Consider the following 10,913-nt stretch of genomic DNA (forward strand, 5'->3'; position numbering starts at 1 on the left):
GATTATTCAGAGAAAATAAATCCCGCCAATCCTCCTCCCTCCTCTCTCAGAGACGCATGTACAAGGGGAAAAAGGTATCTCTCTTGGCTAAACACCAAACCATCATGATCATCAAGTCTTCAATTAAAGCAAGAACATGGCCCAAACACCGTCAGCACCCATTACACATAGCTTTATGAGCTTTTTCTGTGATTGTAACAGCATTTTGATTTTGCAGCCTTGATAACGTCCATGTAGGGCATTACATCAGTTTTAACATTAACTTACCAAAGAAAATTCTAACTCACATTTTTACATGACCATTCACATGTCAGCATAGCATCTGCAACCAAAGCCTGCCACAGGCTGCAGCCTCATAGCACCCGTGCCTCTGGATGTCACCTTCATGATACCAACTATAGATAGGCTCATCAGTTCTAAGACTTAGAACCTGGCAACATGATTCTACTTGTATCCCAAAAGCACCTCAAATCTGCAGTTTTCCAACAACAAAGCGTGGCCAGAAGGTGGGCACTGTATCCCTCACTAACGTATGCAGTCTTAACCTGTCTGGCTTTCTTTTTCAATTGCCTGTATGCAATCCAAGATAGATGCTTTCTTTGACATGACCGCCATCAATGCCTCATGAACTTGGCTATTGTTTTTCAAAAGTGAAGCAGAGAAGAGAACCGCCCATCTGGTAAGATTTTGCTGCTGGTCATTGTTCAGTTGAGGCTAGCTCCTATTGATAAGCCTCTGAAGAGAAAATAAGTCAGCTGATTGACCTGTAACTTAATCATACTTCAAACCTTCAGCCGCCAAGCCAGCCATGGCAACAACCGCCAGCCTGTCCAGATCTTTAGAGTCGATTTTACCCTCATAAATACGTTTCTGTATTTTTTTTTTATCAATCAGATTTACATGCTCCTTCCTGATATCAAGAGAATATCCCACTATAGGTACACCAAGCAAGTATGCAACCAAAAAATGAGCCGCCTCGTGTCTAAGAACCCGATCCTGGTAATCCTCAAAAAGCGAAGAGAAGCTGACAATGGCTGCCTGCAGAAGACCCGGTGCAATGCTTCCGACCTGCTCACCGGCTTTTCTTCTCTCTGTCGCCAGTCACCACAGCGACCACCTGGCGCCTTGCTTGCTTCCTTTTCCTTTTGGTTGCCAGAGGTGGCTCTCTAGCCTAGCCACAGTCTGCAATCGACTACAGCACCTCCCAGGCCCTTGCTCCAGCAAGTCGCCTCCTGAGCCTCCCCGCTCTCAGCATCTAAGCGACCTTCTGCATAAAAGCCCACACTTCCATCAACACGGCGGCTTCCTTGACAACCTGGCCACCCACTGTCTTCGCCAACTCTCCAGAAGATCACGCTGGCTACTGTGCTGAACTCCCACGTGGTTATCCTTTTTGGGCCACGTTATTTTTTTATCTCTTTCCTTTTTCTTAAAACCTTATAGATGGCCACCATTGCTTTTCACACTCATGCCCAAGGCACATGGCTCCCTTTCTATTATTGCCCTCATGCTCCACACATTCAAACACAGCTTCCAGTGCCCACTATATCCTTGACGCGCCCACACATATTCAAGATGACTGAGCAGCTGACATCTTCTCCAGCATCTGACCTCTCACCCGACAGGCTGCAACAAGCTCAAGCCAATACCGTCAACCCTTAACACCTGGCGACGCCCTTTAAAGCAAAACCCTCCACACGCCATACATCCCATATGTACACAGGCACTTAATCCCATGCATCTGGATTTGCATTTAATGGCCTCACATGCATGGTTTCACACCATAGACGTGCCGTGGCACGACAACGTGTATTTAAAATGTCCACTAAAGGTCATGGAAGTGGACTAGACTTGGTAAATAGGATGAGATGAGAAGGAAATGTGCAAGATATGTGGGTTCATTTTGACCATGTCCACAGAGTCCCTGATTGGCCAACAATCTCTGGTCATGTGTATGACCCTTATGTCCATGAGCTTTAACTATAGCTACATGTGAGCTCAAAGTTGAGGATACGCATGCACAAATTGAATTTTAGAATATGGCAAATAATGTGGTGCAAGAGAATGGATATGGAATACTAGAATTTACAGGGTTCATGGTCTGATGGCAAATGCTAAAAGTTTCTTGGATGGCAAATGCCAAAAGTTTCTTGGATGCATAGGTTATTCATGAGGCCATTATTTTATGCAATGAATCCCACATCTTTTACGTCAGTACTGAAGGTTCTAGAGCAAATGGTGTCAATCGTTTATGTCAATAGCAGACTTTCCACAATACACATGTGAAGGGGTTCAAAAATGAGAGAGCAAGCGTGTGGCATACATGCCATGAAAGCACTTATATTTCATGTACTTGTGGGTCTAGGCTTGCATTCATTGGCTCATGAGTTCATGCACTAGGCAACTAACCAAGGTGGAGTTGTTTCAAGCCCTCAGCGACGGTGGTAAAAGATGCAATGTGCCTACATGAGGGGCGGATTTTTTGGGTGTAACTTTTCTAAATATAGCACCTTGACATATGGTGGAACTTTTGTTGTACCCTTTGAATATATAGCTTGGATTAATGCCCAAACTTAAATTTATTGTAGTTGTGTTTTAATAGTGTGTGAGGAAATTAATGATCTAATGTTTTTTTTTTGTGATGGGGCAGGTGTTATATCTTCAATTACACACTCTAATTTTCTAAATTTATAGCACCTTGACATATGGTGGAACTTTTTGTTGTACCCTTTGAATATATAGCTTGGATTAATGCCCAAACTTAAATTTATTGTAGCTATGTTTTAATAGTGTGTGAGGAAATTAATGATCTAATGTTTTTTTTTGTGATGGGGCTGGTGTCATATCTTCAATTACACACTCTAATTTGTACATTAACTATAGTGTTATGCTTGCGTGTGCATGTTTAGAAAGTGTACTTATTTCCTTCATTTTGATTGTGGTGGTTTTCACTCATCTTTTCCCTTTGCTCGAAAAGACTCGCTTGAAGAATAATTCTCCTCGACAATGGAAAATGTATGCTCATAGTTAGGCCACACGAAGTTACCTCAACATCCTTCGAGATTCCCATAGGGGTTCCTACATTCTCATCCATGCCAGCTTGAGAACTATTTTTGCTCTTTTAAGAGGCTTGCTTCCCCATCTTTTGCCACACATTAGGACATTTTGGAGGTCATTCCTAGGGCCTTGTAAGAAAATGGTCGATTCTTATTTTCTCTCTCTAGAAAAAATCTTGAAATATTAAAATAAAGAGAATGTAAAAGTCATAAAAGTGTAGTCTCTGAGCCAGAGGTAAATTTTATCCCAGGCGGCCGTCTTAAAGTTTGTTGGAACCTTATTTGAAATGATACATTCAAAACTGCAAGAATAAAGTTAGTTCAAGAGGATATTATTGCACGGAAGATAGTTTGGAGGGAATTAGAACCTTCATCTCCAATTTTAAAAGACAAATACAAGCCTTCTCTCACCATAGCGAGTCATATTCTTTCACTTTGCATCATATAGTATACTTACTCATTCCTAGAACACTCCAATGGAGAACAACCATGTACACACTCATTCTATTGAAGAGTCCAATCATGACAGCATTAAGAGAAAGTACCATGTACACATTGATCTAGATAGTGTGTATGCGCCCATTCAAAAATGCAAAAGTGGACGACTATTGCTCTCATCAAATGTTAAAGATCATATGAGGTTCGGGGAAGCAACACATAGACCTTTGGTGTGATGGCTCCATCTATCCTATTGACCATCGTACTGCTTCACATCCTTCCTTTTTAAATCCCACAACTCTCTTACGTTTTGCAGGTGATGGCGCCACATGCTTACTAGGATATTGCAAGTCAATTTCTTACATGCAAGAAAGAGAAAGGCATTATTCACAACACTTAGCAAATGAGCTTCTTGGCTTGTCTGGTGAATGCAAGACACATAAAGTTAGATTGGAAGAACAAGAATGTCAAATCAATAAACTAAGAAGTGACCTCCGTAAATATAGAGAAAAAGATACAATCATTGGATGGCGCATACGGAAAAGAAAGCTCAAAAATGTCGAGAACTTGAGGCTCGGTTCTGGAGGCCTGAAGAAGAGAATCCAAGCCATAAGGTAAGATTGCACTGAATGCATTCCCATTCACATGTCTTTTGTGTTAGCAGTTAATATTATTTTATTTGCTGGGCTTCTTTGGGATTTACATGTTCTCTACGTTAGTAATGAGTAGTGCTGTATTTGTAGGGGTTGTCATACATCCTGACAAAGAGAATATCAATCCCAATCTTAATCCAGCAAAGCAACTAAAACCATTCGTTACATCAAGAATGGCAAGAGAAATGATAAAAGAGAAGAAATTCAAGGTGGTTCAACGAGATATAGTGGATGAATTTGTAACCAACAATACAATTTCAGCTTACGGTGGATATTTAATCTGCCATGAATTCAAGTGGAGTCAGTCATAAGGGTTATAGTGCCATCCAGAAGTCAGTGTCATCCCTCCTTGAGGCCAAAGGCATTAAAGAAGAGCTACTTCCAACACCTACAAAAGTTTGGAGACATACTACCCATTTGTTATGTCAAAAGTATGAAATTATGCACACACACACACACACACACACACACACACACACACACACATCACCATTATATATATATATATATATATATATATATATATATATATATATATATATATATATATATATGTAATGGTGATGTGTGTGTGTGTGTGTGTGTGTGTGTGTGTGTGTGTGAGAGAGAGAGAGAGAGAGAGAGAGAGAGAATAATCGATTTATAAACTCCACCATAACCTAGTGACAATGTCTTGAAAAAAAACTATAAATTAAAAAGCTTGCGAGATATTCTTGGAGGCTCAAAAAAAAACCTCGTCTCAAACCAACCATTGGGGTGGATGTAAGAGCACAAAGGCCTAATAATCTCCAAGAAGCTACTATGTATGTTGAAATCTATGAAGATAAATATGCATCTAGAGGGCCAATAAGAAGCAGAGGTAGGGCTGATTTGAGTGTCCCAACTTTTGGAAGATTTGCAAGAGATGCTTCTTCAACTCCCACCATTTCTAGATATCCAACCATCTGTGGTGGTGGTGCCAAGCTGAATTTTAGATTTGGGTCAAATCCTTCTAACGCTTCAAGTGGGGATAGAAAGCCACCCAATGGTGGTGTTGTCAACAAAAGTAAGTTTATGAAGGAGGACTATATTCATGGGTTAAGGAATAAGGAGCTTTGCTATACAAATGTGGTGAGAAGTGGAATAAGGAGCAATGCTAAAAACATCACCATCAACATGGTCTTGGATGAGGCCATTGAAGATGATTATGGAGATGATAATTAGGCTTTTGGTGATTGGAATGAATGCTTGGAAAGTGATGATGATCATGTGCTTGAGGGGAAATTTCCTTTTGATCTTGGTGTGGCACTTGGCAAGAATATGATGATGGAATGCCTATGTGTACTTTTGGGAATGCAAGCATGGTCTCAAATTTGTGTACCTTGTTACATGATTCTTATGCGGGATGTAAGGGTACAAACACTTTGAGGTTTAAGACCAAAGTCAATGGTAGAGTGGCTCATGTTTTGGTGGATAGTGGAAGTACACATAGCTTTGTGAACAAGAAGTCATTATGCGGTCTCAAATTATAGCCCATACCTTTGGCAACTTTTCATGAAGTTCAAGTGGCAAATGGGGCTAAAGTGGATTGCACAATGACGTGTCAAGATGTAAGTTTAGAGCTCTCAAAAGAGTATACGTGCAAAGCTGATTTTCTTATTCTTGATATGGGGCCCATCGACATGATTCTTGGGTGTGATTTGCTCTCAAGTCTTGGTTCTTTCACTAGGAATTTGAAGCAAGGATATATCCAATTTATGCATGGTGAATAGAGCATTACATTGATGGGATGGAGTGCATTAAAGCTTTATTTGATCAATGGCACTTAACTTAAGAGGAGGGAGCTCAAGAAGATGGGTTACATATATGTATTACAGCTTTGCAAGGATGAGAGCAATGATGCCATCAAGAAGGAAGTGCACAAAGGCATGCAAAAGTTGTTGGGTGAATACAAGGATGTATTCAATATGACTAAATGTTTACCACCAAAAGGAAATATTGATCATAGCCTAATGCTAGGCCCGTCAACAAGCCACCATATAGATTATCCAAAGTGGAGACATATGAGGTGGTGAAACAAGTGCTAGGGCCCATCAACAAGCCACCATATAGATTGTCCAAAGTGGAGAGAGATGAGGTGGTGAAATAAGTGCAAGAATTGATGGACATGGGATGGGTGGAGCCAAGTCAATTTCCTTTTGCATACTGGTGCTTCTTGTGAAGAAGAAGGATGGAACCTTTAGAATGTGTATGGACTACCGTGATTTGAACAAGGCTTCCATCAAGAATAGGTACCCTATAACTCGCATCAATGATCTTTTGGATGAGTTGAAGGGTGCCCGTTTCTTCACAAAAATTGACTTGAGGTCCGACTACCACCAATAAGGATGAAGAGTGGTGATGAGTACAAGACATCATTTAGGACCAAGAGGGGTCTTTATCATTATTTAATTATGTCGTTTGGGTTATGCAATGCACCACCACTTTTCAGGCCTTGGGTTGATGAGTTGAAGAACAAAGTTCTTCAACCCTTTCTCTACAAGTTTGTGTTGGTCTTCTACTGGTGTATAGAAAGGGTGAAGAAGAGCATTTGAAGCATATGTGCATGGTTTTTGATGCTTTGCATGCCAATAGATTTTATGCCAAGGAAAACGAGTGCATGGCTAGTGAAGTGAATTACTTTGGTTATATAGTTGGCAAAGATGGCATAAGAGTGGATACCATGAAGGTGGAGTGTGTGAAAAAGTGACCTATTCCAACCAATACAACACAATTGAGGGGTTTCTTGGGACTCTCTTCATTTTATACAAGGTTCATAGAGAAGTATGCACACATAGTCACACCATTGAGATGGATAAGCTCAAGAAGGAAACATTCTTTTGGGATGCAATTGCAAATAAGAGTTTTGAAGAGCTCAAAAAAAATGCTTACATCAGTTCCTATTTTGGTGTGTCTCAACTTTTCAAATCCATAGGACGGATGCATGTGGAAAAGGCATTGGTTCCGTATTGTATCAAGATCATGGGGTAATTGCATATGAGAGCTGCAAATCGGATGGCAAAGAGATGGAATTGCATGTCTATGATCAAGAGATGATTTCCATCTTACATGCAATTAAGAAGTGGCACCATTATCTCTATGGGAGTTGTTTCTATGTGAAGTGATCATAGGGTGCTCAAATACTTTCTATCACAACAATCGACTTTATCTCTAAAGAAGTAAAGAAGATTTTGAGATTACTTATACAAAGGGAAAAGATAATGTAGTGGCTGATGCTCTTTCACGGATGTGGTCTTGTTCATTGATGCAATCTTGGAGCTACATAAAGATTGTGCCATGGATATTCAAGAGGAATATCTCTTGGATGAAGAAGTGTTATAAGTGGTGCAGAAATTACAGCAAGGCACCCACCATGAAGATTTACCACGTTATGAGCTCATGAATGGTCTCTTGTATTGTAAGGACAAGATTTATCTTGTATCTAGTTTGTCATATAAGAGCAACATGATGGAGGGAATGCATGCAACCCCTATGGTAGGTCATTTGGGCCTCTATAAAACCTTTGCCAAGATAAGGAGGAGTTTCTTCTGGAAAGGGATGTGGAGATATGTGTATGCATAGTCACAAGGTGTTGGCCATGTCAATTAAACAAGGATCCAACACATAAGCCGGGAGATTTGCTTTAGCCTTTTCCTATTCCCGAGGGAAAGTGAACGCATATAATCATGGGTTTCATCACGTGACTTTCTTGCACAAGGAAGGGTTGGGACAACTTTTTTGTAGTAGTGGAACAATTGACAAAGATGGCACACTTTATTCCCACCAAGGTCACCCATTCGGCATCTATGGATGCAAGATAATTTATGGAGTTTGTATTCAAGTTACATGGAATGCCTCAACAAATTATGAGTGATAGAGATGCCAAGTTTATGGGATCATTTTGGAGAACACTATTTGAGCTTATGGGTACCATGTTGACTCCTACCATTGCCTATCACTCGGAAATGGATGGGCAAATAGAGAGAGTCAATAAGTGGGTGGAGACATATTTGAGACACTTTTGCCCTATGATACTCAATATGCTTGGCATGAGTAGTTACCTTTGCCAAAATTTTCTTACAATAGCATAAATCATGTAAGCATTGGCATGTTGCCTGTTGAGGCTACTTATATGGATACAAAGTGGATGCGCCAATCGTGATCAACAAAGAGGAGATTGCATCAAAATGCAAAGGATGAGGTGGAAAGAATGCAAACTCTTATATAACAATGCAAGGAAAATTTCAAGAATACTCAAAGAAGTATGAAGCAATATGCCAATGCCCATAGGAGATTTGTGGAATTCAATGTGGGTGATTAGGTGCATTTATGAATACCAAAATCAAGATATGCATCTCTCAAGGGTAATACAAACACCAAATTGGCACATACGTACTATGGTCCATATAAGATTGAGAGAAGGGTTGTTGGGCCAGTAGCTCATAAACTATTGCTAGCGGAAACCACATGCATACATGATGTGTTTCATGTCTCTCAATTGAAAGCATATATGGGACCCATAATGGAAGTATAAGATGAGTTACCTCCAGTGAATGAGGAAGGTATGCTTGAGTATGTACCAAAAAAGGTTTTGGGCACCAGAGAGTAGGTGTTACGGAAGCATTATTTGGTGGAATACCTTATCAAATGGAGAGGTTTACCCAAAAACAAAACCCGCCTTAACCTTGGAAGGTTATGAAGGCTTTATGGGTGCATTTGGTCGGTCAAATGAAGAGGCATAATAGTGGTTTTGCTTTTGGAATTTCCTATAAACCACTATTAGAGAGCTTCATGCTACTTTGGGATCATGAAACTTGCATTTGGGAGTGTTGATAAAGGAGGTACCTTCATGGAGAGAAATTTTGGGGTTGTTTTACATGCTTAAGATGCAGTTTTTGGTCATTGGAAGCAATTTACAGCTATGAATCCCTTGAGGATGTTCTTACATGAGTCATTCTTTTCCACATACTTGGTGGACATGGATTTTAGCACTTTTATTTGGATACCCAACCCATATGGAAGCCTCAAAGTTATGAGATTTCAAGGACAAAACCTATGGGTGGGGATGGTTTGTAATAAAGTACTGAAGGACTATGGGCTTTGGGCATGGCCCAATGTGGAGACCAAGGCATTATTAAGTGTGAAAAGGGGCCAAATGTATATTAGACAATTATAAGACCAAGTTTTATATACCACTTTATGACTTTTACTCAATATCAATCAAGTCTTACTCATGCAGGCTTTCATTGTGACCTTCACCTATGTCTAGACTTCCATGTAAACGATGTCTCATGTCTCCTGACTCCACGTTAATGAGTCTACTCTTTTCTCCCTTCTTGCACATCCTCTTCAACTTGTATGATGTATAACTTCAGCATATACACATAAGATTGGTAGGTCCATGCATCTTGTACACATAATCATTTGATTCATGTGTATAGAAATGTAGGTACAATATAAAAAGATCTCATTTCCATAGCTATTGTTTATAAAAATACCCTAACTCTATCAAATACTAGTTTTTCACCATTCATAAGCATTTCATTAAATCTCCATCATTAAGTTTCCAAAAAATATGTTTTACATTAAAACCTATCAAAAACCTAAATGTACATTATAATTATTAATTGAGATTAAGTTATTCAACCCTTAATCTATGTTAACAAAATTTAGGTTGATGAGTGTCTAAATCTTACTTAGCTTTATCTTGAATCTATATGTACTTGTAATCATCTTTCCACTCTCACTCTTGGTACATTTAATCATTTAATAATTTAGGATTGAGATTTGTTAGTCCATTAGTGGCGAGTATTTTTTAACGATCCATTGCTTGATTTTGATCCTTTGAGTAGTGCATAAATATCTTTTTACCCTCTTTGCATTGTTGTGTCCATAATGTTTTAAGTAGATAGAGTTTCATCACTACATCAAGTACCACAATGTCTTAGAACTTAGAATTTGACTTGGAAAAGGAGAAAGATGTGGATTGCGAAGAGGAGGATGCTACACAAATCACCCATCAAAATGGTAGACAAACAGGAGAGGAGGGTTGTAATCCTTTCTTACAGATGAGAACTAATGGAAGAGTTGAACGCGATCCATTTGAATTCCACATAGTTGAAGGTGGTCCACTTGCAATCCACAGTCACCCTAAAAGAGAATAGAACCTTTGCCCATTGCTTATCAGTCAACTGAGTGCTTTAAAGTACTTAAGAGACTTGATGTCGTGTACGAGAGCATGACAAGGATTGGTCTTAGGCCAATGCTACAAAATGGACCTCTAGAAATGTTTGTAGTACATATACTCATATAACTCTTTACCATTTCTTACCACTCAATTGAGTGCTACAAAGTATTCAAGAGACCTAATGTGCAAGAAAGCATAACAAGGATTGGTCTTAAGCTAGTGCTACAAAGCCTACCATGGGGAATGGACCTCTAGTAATGTTTGCAATAGTATGAATCCACGTATAATAAAATCCAATGTAATCTGAGTTTGATCCAAAAAAAGTTGAAACTATGGTTTGTTGGCCAAATCCTAAAAATTAGTCAAGGATGTCCATAGTTTCTTAGGTCTCACAGGTTGGTGTTGACTTTTTGTGTGAAGGACTATGCAAAGGTTATTGATCCTTTAACTAAAATGACCAAGAAAGATTTACCTTTCAAATGGACTCCACAATGCTAGTTGCTAGAGTGGTTTTAAAAAGTTGAAAGTTAACATTGTAGCTTATCCACTTTTAAAACTTCC

At 39.4% G+C, this 10,913-nt stretch overlaps 1 pseudogene; it reads right to left on the reverse strand.

Moving 5' to 3' along the window:
• Nucleotides 1–371: 371 nt before the first annotated feature.
• LOC147611534 (uncharacterized) lies at nt 372–1,483 on the reverse strand (annotated as a pseudogene).
• Nucleotides 1,484–10,913: the final 9,430 nt, after the last annotated feature.

The sequence above is a fragment of the Cibotium barometz genome, chromosome 47 (genome assembly GCF_041138505.1).
Source record: "Cibotium barometz isolate CiBa-2024 chromosome 47, ASM4113850v1, whole genome shotgun sequence".
Taxonomy (NCBI): Eukaryota; Viridiplantae; Streptophyta; class Polypodiopsida; order Cyatheales; family Cibotiaceae; genus Cibotium; species Cibotium barometz.